This window comes from Theropithecus gelada, chromosome X (genome assembly GCF_003255815.1).
Source record: "Theropithecus gelada isolate Dixy chromosome X, Tgel_1.0, whole genome shotgun sequence".
In the NCBI taxonomy this organism is placed as follows: domain Eukaryota; kingdom Metazoa; phylum Chordata; class Mammalia; order Primates; family Cercopithecidae; genus Theropithecus; species Theropithecus gelada.
The window spans coordinates 100,474,284-100,495,864 of record NC_037689.1 but is presented as its reverse complement, the minus strand read 5'-3'; the positions used below and the strand labels follow the sequence as shown (position 1 = coordinate 100,495,864).

General features: G+C 37.0%; 1 long non-coding RNA gene across 3 annotated transcripts in view; it reads right to left on the bottom strand.

The window, feature by feature from the left end:
* Window positions 1-21,581, bottom strand: part of LOC112615023 — a 121,272-nt gene that overhangs the window by 83,873 nt on the left and 15,818 nt on the right. For 2 of the 3 annotated variants that reach the window (XR_003117257.1, XR_003117259.1), the window contains one exon: window positions 1,462-1,552. The exons of the other annotated variant lie outside the window; for it this stretch is intronic. This is a non-coding gene — a long non-coding RNA (uncharacterized LOC112615023). The remainder of the gene's footprint in view (window positions 1-1,461; window positions 1,553-21,581) is intronic. 3 annotated transcript variants of the gene reach the window in all.

Genomic DNA, 21,581 nt, shown 5'->3' with positions numbered 1-21,581 from the left:
CCCCTAGACCATGGGGAAAATGCCTTTAGGCCATGTCAGAGACCTTCACAGCAGCCCCTCCCATCATAGGCCTGGAGGCCCAGGAGAAAAAAGTGGTTTCCTGGGCTGGGCCTAGGGTCCCTATGCTGTGTGTAGCCTAGGGACTTGGTGCCCTGTGTCCCAGCTGTGGCTGAAAGGAGCCAACATACAGCCCGGGCTGTGGCTTCAGACGGGGGAAGCCCCAAGCCTTGGCAGCTTCCACGTGGTGTTGAGCTTGCAGGTGCACAAAAGTCAAGAATTGCAGTTTGGGAACCTCCATCTAGATTTCAGAAGATGTATGGAAACTCCTGGATGCCCAGGCAAAAGTTTGCTACAGGGGCGGGGCGCTCATGGAGAACCTCTGCTAGGGCAGTGAAGAAGAAAAATTTGTGATTGGAGCCCCCACACAGAGTCCCTACTGGGGCACTGCCTAGTGGAGCTGTGAGAAGACAGTCACTGTCTTCCAGACCCCAGGATGGTAGATCCACTGACAGTTTGCATCATATGCCTAGAAAAGTCACTGACACTCAACACCAGCCCATGAAAGCAGCCAGGAGGGAGGCTGTACCCTGCAAAGCCACAGGGGTGGAGCTGTTCAAGATCATGGGAACCCACCTGTTGCATCAGTGTGACCTGGATGCGAGACCTGGAGTCAAAGGAGATCACTTTGGAGCCTTAACATTTGACTGCCCTGCTGGATTTTGGACTTGCATGGGCCCTGTAACCCCTTTGTTTTGGCCAATTTCTCCCATTTGGAATGGCTGCGTTTATCCAATACCTCTATCCCCATTCCACCTAGGAAGTAACCAGCTTGCTTTTGATTTTACAGGCTCATAGGTGGAAGGGACTTGCCTTGTCTCAGATGAGACTTTGGACCGTGGACTTTTGGGTTAATACTGAAATGAGTTAAGACTCTGGGAGACTCTTGGGAAGGCATGATTGGTTTTGAAATGTGAGGACATGAGATTTGGAGGGGCTAGGGGCAGTATGATATGGTTTGGCTGTGTCCCCATCGAAATCTCAACTTGAATTGTATCCCCCGGAATTCCCACGTTGTGGGAGGGACCCAGGGAGACGTAACTGAATCATGGAGGCCAGTCTTTCTCGTGCTGTTCTCGTGATAGTTAAAGAGACTCACGAGATCTGATGGGATTATCAGGAGTTTCTGCTTTTGCTTCTTCCTCATTTTCTCTTGCTGCCTCCATGTAAGAAGAACCTTTCACCTCCCACCACGATTCTGAGGCCTCTCCAGCCATGTGGAACTGTAAGTCCAATTAAACCTTTTTTTGGTTCCAGTTTTGGGTATGTCTTTATCAGGAGCATGAAAACAAACTAATACAGCTGTGTATAATGGACATGCAGCTGGATATGAGACAGGAGACATACTTATCCCACTAACTCTAGGTGCCCTTGAGTAAGTCACCACACCACATCTATACTCACCCAGCAAAGAGGGACTGAGTAGCCCTGTCTCCAGCAAGATCTCAGGGACAGAGAGCAATGTGATTCCCATCTGGAAAACCACTCTGAGTTCCTAAAAGGGAAAAGAACTCATTCATCTTGGGGGTCCAAGGAATTATCTATATCAACAGCCAAGTTGTCTAGTACAAAGTAATTATGATGTTTATTAATGTTTTTATTTTTAAAATTATTACTTTTTCTTAAATAAATACCATCTGGTACAATGTAGAATGACTACAGAAACACAGATAAAAGAGCTATGGTCTCAAAGTTACACCACCCACCATGGGTTGACATAGTTCAACAAATATCTGTCTCTTCTTCCTAAGTGTACTGGTTAGGAGTGTGGGCTCTGTATACAGACTAGAGACAAACCCTAGTTCTGCCATGTAAAAAACTTGTGACTTTGGATACTGTTATTTCACCATAAAATCACTCAAAGTCTTGTCAGTAAAACCAGGATTATATAGTACTTACAATACAGGACAAAACATATTTTACATGTACCATGGAACTTAAAATTAAAATTTAAAAAAAAGTCCCTGTGTTCTGGTTTTTAAAAATATAAATGGCCAGGGATCACATTAACTTGAAAATTCTAAGGCAGAGATACTGGGGAAAGAAAGTTTAATAGTCATGCAACTGAATCCTATTTATCAACTCGGGTATTTTTTAAATTTTAATTTTAACTGACAAATAATTGTATATACTATGGGGTACACTGTAATGTTTTGATATATGTTTACATTATGGAAAGATTAAATCAAGCCAATTCAATAAATTAAATAAAGCTTAATAGTCTTACAAATGAGTCTTGTTTTTCCTTTTTCTTATTTATTTATTTATGATCCAGATACTCATTCTTTATTATAAAATGACATATTTTCCTCCAATCTGTTGGAGTCCTCTACTTTTGTTTGTGGTATCTTTTGTTAAATAATAGTTTTTAATTTTGCTGTCAAATTTACCTATTTTTGCCTTATATAGCTTTTGATTTTACTTATTTTTTAAATTTTTGTTCATTTTTTAACTTTGATTTTAGTTTCAGGAGTACATGTGAAGGTTTGTTATACAGGCAAATCGTGTGTCACAAGGGTTTGGTGTGCAGATTATTTTGCCACTCAGGTTATATGCATAGGACCCAGTAGGTAGTATTCAATCCTTAACTCTCCTCTTTCCGTCTACCCTCAGGTATGAATATTAGTCATCAACTGATGCATTTTAAAATCACTTTTTTTCACTACAACCACTGTTGGTTGACTAATTACCTTAAGAATGCCTCAGAAGCACTTGGAGGAACTGATCTCAGAAAACAGCCCACCATTTCTCTGCATGGCCAAACAAACAGCCGAGCGGTCCTCCTTGACTATGCCTTATCCCCATACACCCCACACACACAGCCATTGCAGGTCCCCCATGCCCTACCTCCAAACACGACCTGTCCAGGTCTAACCCTTCCTCTGCGGACAGCTGCAGTCCTGGCATCATTCACCTGTGCCTCTTCCCTGAATTTCTGCAATATTCTTCTAATGGTTATCCCCACTCTTTATTTTGTCCCTCTCCAGTCCATTCTCCAAACAGCGGCCAGAGTCACTTTCTGAAAACAAGGATCACATCACGTCACTCCCGTACTCTAGCCTTCCACACTCAGAATAAAACCCAAACTCCTTAAAAGATCCAAACCTTGTGGCTCTTGTCTGCCCTTTCAACCTCATCTCCTACTTGTCTGCATTTATGGGCCAGGCTTCAGCCACTCCAACTTGTCCTCTGCTCCTAGATCAATGGTGCCCATACACAGCACAGGGACATTGACAAAATGGCCTCTCCATGCCTAGCTTCTTTCTGTTGTTCAGGACTCAGCTCAAGTGTCACTTTCTGAGAAAGAGCTTCACTGACAACCTCATCTATGATAATCCCTGTCTCAGTCATTTTCTACTCTACCTGTTAATTTTCTTCAAAACACAAATCCCCATATGAAATTGCCTCACTCATTGATTGCTTATTGCCAGTTTCCCCAAACTAGAATGATAGCTCCAGGGATTCTTCTTCTCTTATTCTCTGTGATGTTTCTCTGTGATGATTCTTAATCACTGAATAAGAATTACTGAATTGAAAAAATTGTTACCTACTGGACACACAAGACAAGACACAGAAATTTAAAGGTGAGTAGCAGGAGCAACTAACAATGAAATTAGACATCAAAGGATTTAAACTTTTCATAGACCTTGTTGCCATCCACAGCATTGCTTTTCAATCGTGGATGAGTAACAGAAACAACAAAAGAAATTACTCAAAATGTAGACACCTCTCACCTCACCTCCCTGGCTTTGATTCATCTGGTTGTTTAAAAGTCTGAAACCTTCCCCTTGTCTGTCTCTCTTGCTTCCACTCTTGCCATGTGACATGCCTGCTACTGCTTTGCCTTCTGCCATGATTAAAAGCTCTCTGAGGCTTCCCAAGAAGCTAAGCAGATCCTGGGGCCATGCTTCCTGTCCAGCCTGCAGAACCATGAGCCAATTAAACCTTTGTCTTCATAAATTACCATCTCAGGTATTTTTGTATTACAAGGCAAGAATGGCCTAATACAAAAAATATATATTAATAATTACAGAGGGTAACCCTTTGAGGAACATGGGAATCTGAGTCACACTGACATAAATAAATGTTAATAAATACATTGATAAATAAGGGAGAAGAAAAAGCTCTATCTTTTTCTCAAATGCAAACTGATAATTCCAGAAGGAATATCAGAATTGGAAAACAGCCACTTAACAACTATCATAATAATACGTGTTTCAGGCAAAAAACATAAACGAATGTTCATTCTGTACCAAATCTCATGGCAGTCACTGAGTCACCATGGTAACAATGTGGGCCAAGACAGCTCGGAAAAGAAAATAACCATCACTTTGATTTGTTTTCTAGTATGTCCTAGGAACTGAACTGGTCTGATATGACCACAGTAATTAACCTGAAGTATTCCTCACAATAAATACTTCTGGCAGCTTCAGCAATATACACATTCATACACACATACATATCCACATACATATATGTTCACTCTCTCTCTCTCTTTCTTTCTCAACACCCAAGATCCCAGGAATTCACTGAGATGGATTGCTGGTGGTGGGGAGTAGGTAACAAACCCCACAATTCAACAGATTCAATTCTGACCACATATAAAGTTGAAATCTACTAAACTATTTTACGATGGATTTTTCTGGAGATGACCTGTTGATTTGTCTCTGGGACTTTTTTCCTCTAGTTACAGTATATTTTCAATAACTTCTGAAAGCTGACATGGAAACACAGGCAAATGCCTGCTAAGTATCAGGTACCTTTTCCATTTTATAGTCTGAGATCTCAACCTAGATGATTAGTTAACAGCTACTGTTAAACATTTGGCAGCTGACAGCTCAGTGAAAAGAAAAATGTAATTCAAAATACTGGCATTTATAAGAGCACCAAGAAATATGAAATAACTAGGAATAATCTATCCAAATATGTGACAGGTCTGTATAGTGAACGTTACATAACATTGCAAAGAGAAATTAAAGAAGACCTAAATAAATAGGGAGACATACTGTCTTCATGAGTTGGAAAACTCAGTATTGTTAAGATGCCTGTTCTGTTTAAACTGATCTATATATTCAGAACAATCCCAATAAAAATCCTAACTGATATAGTTTTAACAGAAAGTAAAATGCTGTTTCTAAAATTCATGTAAAAATACAAAGGATCTAGACTATGCAAACAACTTTGAGAAAGAACAAAACGGATGACAAACACTACCTGATTTTAAGACTTCTTACAAACCCATAGTAATTAAGACAGTGTGCTACTGGCATCAAGGCAGAAGAGCAGATCAAAAGAACAAAATAAACCACCTAAAAATTGACCTACATATATTGGACAACTGACTTTTGACAAAGGTGCAGAAGCCATTCAATGTATAAAGGATGGTATTTTCAATGTATCGTGCTGAAACAAGTAGATATTCATATACACAGTTACATACTGTGATCTGTATATTGTACCATGTACAAAAGACAATTCAAAAGGCAATTCATAATGGATCATAGATGTAAATATAAAACCTAAAGCTGTAAAACTTGTAGAAGAAAACATGGGAGAGCAAAATTGTGACCTTGAGTTAGGTAAAGATTTCTTAGATGAATAAATCAGTAATTGGGAATGCGTCAAAGTTAAAAACTCTGGGTCTTATAAAGACACTGTTAAGAGAATGAAAAGACAAGTCCCTGATTGGGAGAAAAAGTTTGAAAATCATATCTGATAAGTACTTGTATCTAAAATATAGAAAATGTCACAAAATTCAATTAAACATTCCAATAAATGAATAGGCAAAAGAGTTGAATACACACTTATCTATAGAAGATAAACAACTGTCAAATAAGTACATGAAAATATACTCAAACGTCATTAATCATTAGGGAAATGTAAATGAAAACTACAAAGCATCACTATCTCGTGGCTTTGCTTTTTTTATACTTTAAAAATTATTCTTGGCATTGTTCCCTTACAGTATTATTTCTATAGCACCTAATTGAATTTCTATCTTCTATACTTTTTATGAATGAAGGCTTTCATTTAAATATATGTAATTGTTGAGTTTTGTTAGTTTTGGTTCAAAGTGGTCAGATTAATACAAAATCTTCTGGGTGTAAGCCAGGTGTTTTGAATTCAGATACATTTTGGTTTACCTAAGCACACTTTCCAGTATGATTATTTTGTCGTGACTTACCTTCTTTTATACATAAATTTGTGTTAATTATAAATTTGGGTTTGTTAAAGTATTTCAGGAGGCTGATAGGTGGTGTGTTCATGTTCATTCAACTGAGCTCTCTGTTCCTAATTTACTACTAAATCCTCCTTTTACCTTTAGTTTCATAGGGGTTATTATAGGTGGAGTGTTCTTTAATTAGAAACTGTAGCCCATTTCTTCCCATCTCATAGACTATACCTTGACCTAACATTTTTATGTAAATATTTGTGATTACTTTAAGACTTTTTAGGGTTAGCTGAAGATAGCAGTATACAGGCTGAATCGACAAGAGATGGTGAGGTTTGTCAGAGTTTATCAATTACAGAACAGCCTCCTCTAGAGCAATATAAAGCACCGCCAAATCCTCTGAGATTTAGGTTGTTGCTGGTAGTAGTACTCTGGCAAATAACTTTATTTATTCAGTTATTTAAGTTTATGGCAAAGCATAATGGGGTATCTAATCCCAGTTTGGGTCTTAGCTATTGTGAATTCAGAAGATAATAAAGTCACTTTCATAGTTTATTTTCATTTTAGCTATTGCCTTTTATGGCTTACAGTTTAGCGTTAGACATAATCAAAAATGTGCTGAGTGGCCGGGCGCGGTGGCTCAAGCCTATAATCCCAGCACTTTGGGAGGCCGAGACGGGCGGATCACGAGGTCAGGAGATCGAGACCATCCTGGCTAACACGGTGAAACCCTGTCTCTACTAAAAAAATACAAAAAACTAGCCGGGCGAGGTGGCGGGCGCCTGTAGTCCCAGCTACTCGGGAGGCTGAGGCAGGAGAATGGCGTGAACCCAGGAGGCGGAGCTTGCAGTGAGCTGAGATCCGGCCACTGCACTCCAGTCTGGGCGACAGAGCGAGACTCCGTCTCAAAAAAAAAAAAAATGTGCTGAGTTTTATTGATTTGGGTTAATCATATGACCTCAGTAGCTGGCACGAAATTTACCAACCCTACGGGAAATTACTACAGCTTGCTCAAACTTCCGTTTATTGTTTAATTTCTATCACTGCTGTTTCTCATGGGGGTGTGGTTGAGCAAGGCATTATGAGATACTAATTAGTGTGCTTGGTATCTGCTCCTTTTGATCTTCTGCTGATCTAGAGGACATTCTCACTAGTATTCAGACACTTGCATATGTAATCTCACTAAAAAGGCCAGGACCAAACCTGTGTGTTTACGAAGTTACATGAATTCATCCAGGCATTTTCAGTGGCTTGCTTTACTGAATTAAACTACATCAACTTGTATCTAGAGAATACTCTTGAGGGGAAATTGCTAAATTTAAGAATTATTCTAGTATTGAGAGTTTTTTGATAATCTTAAGAAACAAAAAGTTTTAGCCTAGAACATCAAATTTTTGATGGATTTTTTTGGTTTGTTTTAGAAAATGCTTTAATTAGGAGTTAGGCTGAAATAATGTTTGGGATAAGTTTATAATTGAATTTAATAATATGTGGGTACACATTAGAGCCTTAGGTAATAATCAGCAGATATAAGATTTTTTGTTTGGGGGTTTGGCAAGAATAAAAGACATATATTTACATAAATACCGTAACAGCTTAAAGTAGGGGATCAGAGGGAGTTTGCAGAGTTAATCATGTATGATGGGAATTATGCATCTGTGACTGTATCTTGTTTTTATTATGTCCATTGAGCATAGATTAATTAACACCTTATGGTTTTTACTTGGGAAAATAACATTCAATTTAAGTTCAGCTACAGTCAAGTTTTGTCAAGGCCTTGACAGCCATGTTGGATCACATCATCCCCCCAAATTAAAAAATACCAGATGTATGACACCACAGTTATGAGTGATCATGGGCTGATTAGTCATTAGTCCATTGAGATGTCTTATTTAAGAGGAATGAGTAGATGGTTATAAGCTCATGGCCCTGAAGTAAGAACCAGATGTCTGGTATAGTTTCAGTCTAGAAACCCCTAAGTTTTCTGAGTCCAGAGTGAGAAGATGGACACTTCCTGAGCAGACTGCTAATTTATCAAAGGTTGGTAGATAAGAAATCCTATTGGAGGTGATAAGCATGGTGTCAAAAAAGCATTTGACTTCCTGTGCTATGTATTATCAATAATATTATGTCCTATGTAAAATGAAGAACTTACTGTAGGGAACAATACTCATGGTTAAATTCATTTATGTGTGGACTTTTAATTTAATGTATTATGCACTGTGATTAGTTTGATATGCATGCTTGTATGCATGGGGAATGGATTTTAAAGCACCATAAGATATAAATGTATAATGTATGATGAAGTATATATAGTACTACTACATAATTAATGGGGTAAATTACATAATACATGATATACACAGGGTGAGTAGATTTTATGTTTTTTCCCCACACTGACATAGAACTCAGGAACAATTTCTCTGCATTCAGTATAAGAATCAGGGAATAGAATTTCAGCTTTGGGTGCTGATAGTGGAGGGAAAAGCTTTTCCTTTGACTGTGCTGGGGAGAAGTGCTCTCCATTTTTGGTTTACAAGACCAAATTTAATAAACTACAAGAACTCTTCATTGAAGTTTATTCTTGATTAGGCTAGTAAGTGGTATTAATATGAGAACAAGGGAAAAATATAAAATGGATAATACTTGTTCAATAATAATGAAAGGGTGTTCTACTGATTGACCTTCGATTTGTGTGAATATGAGGTTATTATATACTATAACCCAGAATAGGCATTGGCTTAGTAGCTGGAATATCATGCTTCGCTGTTTAGATAACTGAAGGATTGGGATGATTGCTAAAATTATGATTAAGAGCACAAGGGCTACGACACCTCCTAGTTTATTGGGAGAAGATCCTAAATTGCACAGGCAAATAGAAGATATCACTCTGGTTTAATATGAGGTGGTATATTGAGGGGATTTGCTGGAATATAATCTGGGTTTCCTAAACAGTCAGGGGAGAATAAAACAAGTTTGAATAGAAGTGATAGTAGAAAAACAAATCCTAAAATGCCTGTAATTGTGTGGTAGGGGTGGAATGGGATTTTATTTCAGTTGGTTGAGTTTCCTTGGGTTATCTGATCCTGTTTCATGTGGAAATAGAAGGTGCATAATAATTAGAGCTGGAACAATGAATCACAGAATAAAATGAAAGGTGAAGAATTGTGTGAAGTTACCTTGTCAAGAGAAAATCCACCTCAGATTCATTCTAACAGGTTGATGCCAATGTATGGAATAGTTGACAGTAAATTTGTGATTGTTGTTTCTCTTCATGATAAGACATAGCCTATGAATGCTGTAGCTATTACAGTGACTAAAAGAATAATTCCAATGTTTCAGGTTTCTAGAAAGGTACAGACCTCAGCCTACATGAATAAACAGATAAAGAATATAGATATCCATTAGCATGCAAATATTAAATGATTCAGCCATAGCTTACATCTCAGCAGATGTGTGTGATAGAGGAAAATGCAGTTATTGTATCTGAGGTACAGTGTATAGCTAGGAAAAGCCCTGTAATGATTTGTAAAGCTAGGCAAACTCAGTAGGAAACCGAAATTTCTTCATGTTGAGTTGTTTGATGTTGCAGGTATATCAATAAATGAGTAAGAATTTTTATTAGGAAGTGAGATTGTTAAATGTTAGTTATTAGAGTTCTGACAGTTGATGTGCAATGATGATTTTTGACGTGATTGGTCATGATTAGATTCCATGTGAGAATTATGGCATATACTATATTTTGCTACTATTTTTGTTGTAGGCGTCGTAGGACTTTCTTCAAAACTTTTACCTATTATGTGGGTTTAGGGTTATTAACGGTAGTGTGGAATGCAGGATTGTAATAAATTTTGGCGGATGTTTTATGGGAATGATAGTGTTTTAAATTTATTTAGCAGGGACACTGGTAGTGTTTAGAATCCTATAGCCATAGCTACTAAAGACAATCCTGAAATGTGAGGATCTGGTGTTGTTATTTGGGGGAAGTTCAAATCCTAACAATAGTTAGGATTATTAATAGAATTATTTAATCATTGTATAAATAATAGGCTATGATGAAATAAAAATTATTATTGATTTCAAAAATTTAGAGGACTGGGTGACTTTTGAGGGTAAAGAAGTTGGGCTTCTTTGTGAAGATTCTATAGGTATGGCTGCATTGTACAGTTTATGAAGTTGATTAATGGTTGTAAGTGACTGATCCCTTTGTTAATATTTTGTTATTGAAATTACTCAGAGTAATTAAGTGGTTAGAAGTATAGCTAATAAAAATGAAATGAAGAAAGAGAAAAAATATAATTTAATTAGGCCATTTTAGTTAGGGATAGTTACTGAGGCTATTATTTGGAGATGAGATAATTTTTGGTATTTTTCTAGTCATGTCTAATTAAAGTGATGCTGTATTTTGACTTTTAGAAAGGTTTAGGTACACTGATAAACGGTGAACAACTGTTGGAAAAATCCTAGAAGGTTAGAAAATTTATATATGTATGAGGAGAATTCAAATTTGAGATTACATTTTATTTGGTTAAATTCTAATTGCCATAATGAAGCCTAAGATAGTTATGACAAGGGGTGAAAGTTTTAGGTATAATGGCATAGTCATTTGGGGAATAGTTACAGGAGAAATGTTGTTGGAAATTTTTAAAAAAGCAAAAATACTACCAGTTGTTAAAGGTTTAACTGAATTAACTAGGAGGGAGTTAATTTCGCTGATAATAATGACAGTTGAAAAACTAGGTAGTCCTAGGAGTGCAAAAAAGACAATTTGAGTACTGTAGACAGCTGTTAGGGAGGTGGTAATTAGTGTGATTAAAAGGGCTCAGGCAGTAGTATATAGCATGTTTGCAATTTTGATAAATAAGTCTTTGAAGTAGAAGCCAGTAAGGGAAGGTATGCCTGTGAGTGCAAGGCTTCCAATAATAAGTGAGGAGTAGTGAAAAGGTATGTATTTAAATAGACATCCTATTTTTTTAATATCTTGATCATCATTAAGGTTGTGGATGATGGCTCTGAATATATAAACAGTATAGTTTTAAAGAATGCATGTGTCTAGATGTGGAGAAGTGCTAGATGTAGTTGATAAATATCAATAATGACTATCACAAGACCTAGTTGTCTTGAGGTACAAAATGTGACAATCTTTTTGATGTCACTTTGTGTTAGAGCACAAATCGCTATAAATGTAGTGGTAATAGCACCTCAGCATATTTTTAGTGTTTGGATTGTTTTATTATTTTCTATTAGTGTATAAAAGTGGGTTAAGAGCCCCTGCTATAACACTGTGATGAAATGGAATAGGGCTGAGACAAGTGTTGGACCTTCTATTTCTGATGGTAGTCATGGGTGAAGGCCAAATTGGGCAAACTTGTCAGTTGCCAGAATGACTCCACTTAATGGAAGGATATTGGGATAGGAATTGAACACAAAAACTTGTTGCATTCTCATGTATTTGAATATAATTTTAAAAAAACCATACTATTGTAGTATAAATCCAGTATCTCCCATGCAGATACATAAAATTGTTTGGGGAGCTGCTGTATTTGTGTCTATTCAGCCATATAATCAATTGATCAAAAAATGTAATTCCTGCTTGTTCTCAAAGAGTTGAAAGGAGTTGTTGAGAGTAACTAGAAATAGTATAGTGATAAGAAATATGAGTAAATACTTAAAGAATCAGTTAATGTTTGGATCTGAATGTATATTGCATATTGAGAACTCTATGATAGATCATGTAACAAAAAGTGCTACTGATAAAAACCTATTCAACACATGGTGCTGGGATAATTGGCAAGCCACATATAGAAGAATGAAACTGGATCCTCATCTCTCACCTTATACAAAAATCAACTCAAGATGGATCAAGGGCTTAAATCTAAGCTCTGAAACCATAAAAATCCTAGAAGATAACATTGGAAAAACCCTTCTTGACACTGACTTAGGCAAAGACTTCATGACCAAGAACCCAAAAGCAAATGCAACAAAAACAATGATAAATAGCTGTAACTTAATTAAACTAAAGAGCTTCTGCACAGCAAAAGAAACAACCAGCAAGGTAAACAGACAACCCACAGAGTGGGAAAAAGTCTTGACAATCTATACATCCGACAAAGGACTAATATCCAGAATCTACAAGGAACTCAAACAAATTAGCAAGAAAAAAACAAACAATCCCATCCAAAAATGGGCTAAGGACATGAATAGACAATTCTCAAAAGAAGATATACAAATGGCCAGCAAACATATGAAAAAATGCTCAACATCATTAATGATGAGGGAAATGCAAGTCAAAACCATAATACAATACCATCTTACTCCTGCAAGAATGGGCATAATCTAAAAATAAAAAAAAAATAGATGTTGACAGAGATGCAGTGTAAAGGGAACACTCTCACACTGCTGATAGGAATGTAAACTAGTACAACCACTATGGAAAACAGTGTGGAGATTCCTTAAACAACAAAAACTAGAACTACTACTTGATCCAGCAATCCCAGTACTGGGTGTCTACCCAGAGGAAAAGAAGTCATTATATGAAAAAGATACTTTCACATGCATTCGCAATTGCAAAAATATGGAACCAGCCCAAATGCCCATCAATCAATGAGTGAATAAAGAAAATGTGTGAGTATATATATATACACACACATACATATGTATATACACACACACTCTCATATATATATATATATATATATATATGAATGATGGAATACTACTCAGTCATAAAAAATTAACAAAATAATGGCATTCACAGCAACCTGGATGGAATTGGAGACAATTATTCTAAGTAAAGTAACTCAGCAATGGAAAAACCAAATATCATTATCTTCTCACTCATAAGTGAGAGCTAAGCTATGAGGATGCAAAGGCTAAGAATGCTGCAATGGATTTTGGGGACTTGGAGGAAAGGCGGGGGGTGAGGAATAAAAGACTACAAATTGGGTATAGTGTATACTGCTGTGCTGATGGGTGCACCAAAATCTCATAAATCACTGCTAAAGAACTTACTCATGTAAGCAAATACCACCTGTTCCCCAAGAACCTATGGAAATTTTTTTTCCTTTTTTTTTTAATTATTAAAGTTTTAGGGTACATGTGCATAAGGTGCAGGTTTGTTACATATGTATACTTGTGCCATGTTGGTGTGCTGCACCCATCAACTCGTCATTTACATCAGGTATAACTCCCAGTGCAATCCCTCCCCCCTCACCCCTGCCCATGATAGGCCCCGGTGTGTGATGTTCCCCTTCCCGAGTCCAAGTGATCTCATTGTTCAGTTCCCACCTATGAGTGAGAACATGCGGTGTTTGGTTTTCTGTTCTTGTGATAGTTTGCTAAGAATGATGGTTTCCAGCTGCATCCATGTCCCTACAAAGGACACAAACTCATCCTTTCTTATGGCTGCATAGTATTCCATGGTGTATATGTGCCACATTTTCTTAATCCAGTCTGCCACTGATGGACATTTGGGTTGATTCCATTTTTAAAACTTTTAAAAAAGACATAACCTAGCTTGAAGGTGAGAGTTAATTTTAAAGTTTGGATTGTGACAGTTTGAAATAATTATTTCTTGGCACAAGCAAATCAATATTAGGGCTGGAATGGGGTTGGCTGTAAATGTGTATGAAATAGAGGTTTTTACATAGTGAGGTTAGAAATAACTTTATAAACAGTAGTTATAGTTACAATAATTGGAAGAGTTAGGAGGATTCGTGAAATGGTGAAAAATGAAAAAAATACATTTATTTACTTTTATTTGGAGTTGTATCAAGTTTTTGGCTCCTAAGGCCAACAGATTACTTCTATCCTTTAAAAGTTGAGAAAGCCATATTGTTATACATGGGGGCATGAGTTAGTACTTCTTATACACTTTCTTTTATTTTTTATTTTTTTATTTTACTTTAAGTTCTGGGGTACATGTGCAGAATGTACAGTTTTGTTACATAAGTATACACGTGCCATGGTGTATATATACATTTGCTGCACCCATGAACCCCACTGTCAATATTAGACAGATCAACAAGACAGAAAAATTAACAAGGATATTCAGGACTTGAACTCAGCTCTGGACAAAGCAGACCTAACAGACATGTACAGAACTCTCTACCCCAAATCAACAGGATACACATTATTCTCAGCACCTCATTGCACTTATTCTAAAATTGACCACATAACTGGAAGTAAAACATTCCTCAGCAAATGCAGAAGAACAGAAATCATAACAAACAGTCTCTCAGACCACACTGGAATCAAATTAGAACTCAGGATTAAGAAACTCACTCAAAACTGCGCAACTACATGGAAACTGAACAACCTGCTTCTGAATGACTACTGGGTAAATAATGAAATGAAGGCAGAAATAAAGATGTTCTTTGAAACCAACGAGAACAAAGACACAATGTAGCAGAATCTCTGGGACACATTTAAAGCAGTGTGTAGAGGGAAATTTACAGCACTAAAATGCCCACAAGAGAAAGCAGGAAAGATCTAAAATTGACACTCTAACATCAAAATTAAAAGAACTAGGGAAGCAACAGCAAACAAATTCAAAAGCTAGCAGAAGACAAGAAATAACTAAGATTAGAGCAGAACTGAAGGAGATAGAGACACGAAAAACCCTTCAAAAAAAAAAAAAAAATCAATGAATCCAGGAGCCCATTTTTTGAAAAGATCAACAAAATAGATAGACCGCTAGTCAGACTAATAAAGAAGAAGAGAGAGAAGAATCAAATAAATACAATAAAAAATGATATAGGGGATATCATCACTGATCCCAAAGAAATACAAACTACCATCAGATAATACTATAAACACCTCTATGCAAATAAACTAGAAAATCTAGAAGAAATGGATAAATTCTTGGACACATACACCCTCCCAAGTCTAAACCAGGAAGAAGTCAAATCCCTGAATAGACCAATAACAAGTTCTGAAATTGAGGCAGCAATTAATAGCCTACCAACTAAAAAAAGTCCAAGACCAGAGGGATTCACAACCAAATTCTACCAGAGGTACAAAAAGGAGCTGGTACCATTCCTTCTGAAACGATTCCAAACAATAGAAAAAGAGGAATCCTCCTTAACTCATTTTATGAGGCCAGCATCATCCTGATACCAAAACCTGACAGAGACACAACAAAAAATGAAAATTTCAGGCCAATATCCCTGATGAACATCAATGCGAAAATCCTCAATAAAATACTGGCAAACTGAATTCAGCAGCACATCAAAAAGCTTATCTACCACGATCAAGTCAGCTTCATACCTGGGATGCAAGGCTGGTTCAACATACGCAAATCAATAAACGTAATCCATCATATAAACAGTTCTTGCACATTTTCTCAAAAAATAAGAAGTTTAAATTTTCTGCTATTACATTTATAACCGAATGTTTCATTTAAACTACATTTACAGTATATGGGTCCTAGAATGATTTTTGGGTTAAGTGGGAAGAGTATATCATTTTGCATATAGATATAGCTATAGATAGGATCTCACTCTGTCACCCAGGCTGCAGTGCAGTGGTGCAATCATAGCTTGCTCCAGACTTAAACTCTTGGGTTCAAGCAATCTTCCCTGTTTAGCCTCCCGAGTAGCTGGACTACAAGCACATGCCACCATGTGCAGCTATTTTTATTTTTTGTAGAATGAACTCCAGTAATCCTCCTGCCTCAGCCTCCCAAAGTGCTGGGATTACAGGCATGCACGACTGTGACCGGCATGGTTTAATATTATTAATGTGATATATAAATTTTCCTAATTATGTTATGATTAATATATAGAGAGAACATAAGGCCATAATAAATATACTAAATTCTACTACGGCAATGGTAAAATGAGATCATGAGAATGATGCTATAACTACAAATAACTCTCTAAGTTGATGGCTGGTGATAGGGCTCGGTTAGTTAGGCTAGCTAGTACTCATGTTAGCTATGAGAGGTAATAGTGTCTGTAGTCCTCAAGCTAATAGCATGGTTCAGCTATGAATTCATTCATAACTTTAGTTTTTGATGCAGAATAATATGATGAGGTGAGGCCATGGGCAATTATTGGGGCTATCACTCCTATAAAACTTCATGGTGTTTGGATAAGAACAACTACAACTATGAGTACCATATGACTTTTGGATGAATATACCATGAGTGACTTTAAGTCCATTTGGCATAAACAAATACAGTTTGCTATTTCTCACAAGGATAGTATAAGAAATGGGTAAGCTATAAACTCTGTTAGTGGATTTTAAATCATAGTAATTTGTATCATGCCAAAGTCCCCTAATTTTCACACGTCTGCAAGAACCATGGGCACAGCAACTGGGGCTTGTACCTGCGCTTTTGATAATCAGAGGTGAAGGCCTAAAGGGGTATGTGTTCTATAAATGCTATTATACATGCTAACTGTTAAAGGCTATTAGTTCAGGGGCTTGGTAGTAGTGCTTGAATTCAGTAGGAGGCTATTAAGAAGTTTAATAAGCCTATGGAGTTTTGGAAATAAATTAGTGCTATGAGTAGGATCAGGGAGCCAGTGTATAGAACAGGAAATAAGAGTCCTGTATTTAATCATTTTGTTTGATTTCCTCATCAGGTAATGATGATTAGTGTTGCGATTAGTGTTGCTTCAAAGAGAATATAAAATAGAATTCTGTAGCAGTAAATTTTATCATTAAAAACATTTAAAGAAAGACTAATATAGAAATATGTAATTTTTTCATATGTATGATTCTTTGCAGAGATGATGATGACTAGCTATAATTATCGAAGATTTCTGACATGATAAATAGAAACGTAGGCCTTTTTGAACAATTAATACGTGATGACCTTGAAAATGTGCTTTCTCGGACAATATCTCATCATCACTGGTATATCATTAATCTATTGGTTTGTAGACCTAAAGATAATAAGATAGCTAGGTTAAAGTGAAATCATATTACTAAATCAGATATTATTAGCAGGGCTGATAGAGCTCCTGTAAGTGGTCAGGGTCAAGGGTTAACTATATCATAGCTATGTATTTGGTAGGTCATTAAGTATTGTTGTGCAACTAAAGACTAACTAGTATAGATAGCAAAGAGGTATGTTTGAATTTGGGCTACAGCAAATTCAAAGACGGTGAATATAATTAAAATAATAAATATGGTTGGGCACAGTGACTCACATCTGTAGTCCCGGCACTTTAGGAGACTGAGGTGGGAGGATTGCTAGAGGTCAGGAGTTCAAGACCAACCTGGGCAACATGGTGAAATCTTGTCTCTACAAAAAATACAAAAATTAGCTGGGCATTGTGGTGCACACCTGTAATCCCAGCTACTTGGGAGGCTGAGGCGCAATAATCGCTTGAACCTAGGAGGCGGAGATCGCAATGAGCCAAGATCGCGCCACTGCACTCCAGCCTGGGCGACAAAGTGAGACTCCATCTCCAAAAATAAATAAATAAATAAAAATAAAAAAGTTTAAAAAAGACATTAGTTTGGCATGGTGGAGTGCGCCTGTAGTCCCAGCTACTCAGGAGGTTGAGGTAGAAGGCTCACTTGAGTCCAGGAGTTTGAGGCTGCAGTGAGCCATGATTGTTCCACTGCACTCCAGTCGGAGCAATGGAGCGAGAACTTATATGTGTGTGTTTATGTGTGTGTATGTGTATATGTATGTAAATGTTAAAATACATTTAAGCTGTTTCAAAACTAATGGATATTATCACTAGTGTGGCATCACCGATTAAGTGTATAAGTAGATGGCTGCCTATAATATTGGCTGTTAGTTGTACAGCCAGGGCTAAGTGTTGAATAAAAAGGTTAATAGTTTTAATAAGTACAAGTATAGAGGTTAGTGGAATGGGTGATCCTTGTGGTAGCAAATGAGCCAATGATGCTTTTGTTTTGTGGCAGAAGTCAATGATAACTGCTCTTGGTTATAGTGGGATACCTATATTTAGATGTATTGATCTGAGTTATTGGTGCAAATGAGTGGGTTAGTCATCCTAATGTTTCTTTAGGTAATAAATAGAATAAGTGAAATTAATATGAGGGATAAAGTTCACCCTTTGACATTGTATATTATTATCATTTGTTTTAATATGAGTTGCACTAATTGTATGGTGATTAGTTGATTATTGATTAGGTGATTGGGGTAGGGAATATAATGTTTAGGAATGAAATGATTAGGATATCAAGGGTAATTCTACTATTGTAAGGATGATGAAAGATGCCAATACATTTTTGTTTACTTTTTTTCTCAAGGAGTTTCACGTTTTAATGCTTCAATATTTTTTGGTATTGGGCTTAAACAGTAGATATATTTTGAAGTTTTTAATTGAAATAAGATAAATAGTACAAGAATTATTAAAGCCATAGTGATAAATCATGTTGATGTAGCTAGTTGTGGCATTTCATTGCAGAAAGATGAGTACTTTCAGTCTTTAACTTAAAAGGTTAATGCTATTTAACAGTGATATTATAACATAGATGTTAATAGTTTCAAAATGTTAATCAGATTTTTAAATGACTTAGAGGAACTAATTCTCGTATAATAGGCATGAAGCCCTGATTTGATCCAAAAATTTCTGAGCACTGACCATAATACAGGCCTAGTCATGTGGATGTTGGGGTTGTTTGATTTAAACACCCTGGAATTATGTCTGTTTTTAAGCCTAATGATGGAACAGTTCATGGATGTAATACATTTTCAAATGAGATTAGTATGCAAATAGATATTTCTATGGGTAAAACTACTCAATTATCAACTTCAAGTAATTGTAGCTCTCCTGGTTTAAGATCTGTTGTATGAATTATACAATAATCAAGGTTCACTTTTTTTTCTCAAGGGGTTTCATGTTAATCATTGGTGGCCTATAGTGTTTACAGTTAGGCAATTAGGTTCAAAATAATAGTGGGTAGAATAGTTCATACTGTCTATTTATTGAGCATCTATATATGTATATAAGTTAATTTAGTTGTTAGTATTAATAAAATATTAATAGTACTAGTCCTCGACAATTAAGAAAATGGTTATTAATGTGTGGTGGTGGAAATGGAGAATGTCTATAAGAGTTGATATTGCATCGTGAAAGCCCAGTTAGAATGGGTACACGTACATAAAGATATAAAGAATTTTACGGTGGCTCATGCCTGTAATCCCAGCACTTTGGGAGGCCGAGATGGGCGGATCACGAGGTCAGGAGATCGAGACCATCCTGGCTAACACGGTGAAACCCCGTCTCTACTAAAAAAATACAAAAAATTAGCCGGGCATGGTGGTGGGCACCTGTAGTCCCAGCTACTTGAGAGGCTAAGGCAGGAGAATGGTGTGTACCTGGGAGGCACAGCTTGCAGTGAGCCAAGATTGCACCACTGCACTCCAGCCTGGGCGACAGAGCAAGACTCCGTCTCGGGAAAAAAAAAAAAAAAAAGAATTTTAACCTATAAATTAACTGAAAAAAAAATGTGTAATATTTTTACTATTATCTTGTTTGTTGAGAAAGCCATAACTGTTATGGGACTGGCTTGAAACCAGTAATAGGGGATTCGATCCCTTTCTTTTTTATTTTAGGCCTTTATGTAAGCAGCTCTTCAAATCTATGACATGGTAGTGCACAGCCATGAAGTCATTTGAGGTTTATATTTGAAAGTTCTAGTAATGAGACTTCTCATTTTGAATAGAAGTCTTAACAGATTATGAAAATCCTTAACATTAATGGTATTAATGAAATGAATGAGCCTATCGATGATGGCATTTCATATTGCATATGTATGGAGTAATTGGAGTATTGTTGGGCATTCCTAATAGGACAAGGAAATGTTGGAAATGTTTCTTTGTGGAAAGAAAGTTAACACCAGTCAGGCACGGTGGCTCACGCCTGTAATCCCAGCACATTGGGAGGCTGAGACGGGTGGATCACAAGGTCAAGAGATCGAGACCATCCTGGCCAACACGGTGAAATCCTGTCTCTACTAAAAATACAAAAATCAGCTGGGTGTGGTGGTGTGCACCTGTAGTCCCAACTACTTGGGAGGCTGAAGCAGGAGAATTGCTTGAACCCGGGAGGTGGAGGTTGCAGTGAGCTGAGATCGTGCCACTGCACTCCAGCCTGGCAACAGAGCGAGACTCCGTCTCAAAATAAATAAATAAATAAAGTTAACACCTACAAATATAATTGTAAAATAAATTTTGACTCAAGTTAAATTAGGTGTATAACCTGAAAACAGTAGGAATCAGTGGACAAATCCTCCTATAATGGCAACGACTGTTCCTACTGGTAGAACATAAAGGAGACAAGCAATGACATAATATGTATCATGAAGGACAGTATCTAGTGACGAGTTAGCTAATACAATATTAGGCCTCTGAATGTAAATAAAAAGATAAAACCTAACACTCATAATATATTGAAGCATACACTATCAACAGCCAAATCTACCAAGCAGAAGAAAGGATATCAGAGTATGAAGACCACCTTACTGAAATAAGACATGCAGAGAAGAACAGAAAAAAAAAAAAAAAAAGAATAAAAAGGACTGAACAAAGGCTCCAAGAAATACGGGACATCATAAAAAGACCAAACCTAGGAGATGGGGAGAATGCAAACAAGCTGGAAAACACACTTCAGGATATTATTCAAGAGAACTTCCCCAACCTAGCAAGATAGGCCAACATGCAAATTCAGGACATACAGAGAACTCCACCAGAAGAGATATTCCACAAGAAGATCAACCCCAAGACACATAATCATCAGAGTCTCCAAGGTTGACATGAAAAAAAACCGTTAAGGGCAGCCAGAGAGAAAGACCAGGTCACTTACAAAGGGAAGCCCATCAGACTAACAGTGGACTTCTCAGCAGAAACTCTACATGTCAGAAGAGATTGGGGAAGCTCATCAGACTAACAGTGGACTTCTCAGCGAAACTCTACAAGCCAGAAGAGATTGCGGAAGCCCATCAGACTAACAGTGAACCTCTCAGCAGAAACTCTACAAGCCAGAAGTGATTGGAGGCCAATATTCAACATTCTTAAATAAAAGAATCTCAACCCAGAATTTCATATCCAGTCAAACTAAGCTTCAGAAATGAAGGAGAAATAAAATCCTTCCCAGAGAAACAAATGCTGAGGGATATTGTTACCACCAGGACTGCCCTGCAAGAGCTCCTGAAAGAAGCACTAAATATGGAAAGGAAAAACCGGTATCAGGCACTGCAAAAACACACCAAAATATAAAGACCAATGACACTACAAAGAAACTGCATCAACGAGTGCGCAAAATAACCAAATAGCATCATGATGACAGGATCAAATTCACACATAACAATACTAACCTTAAATGTAAATTGGCTAAATGCCCCAATTAAAAGACATAGACCG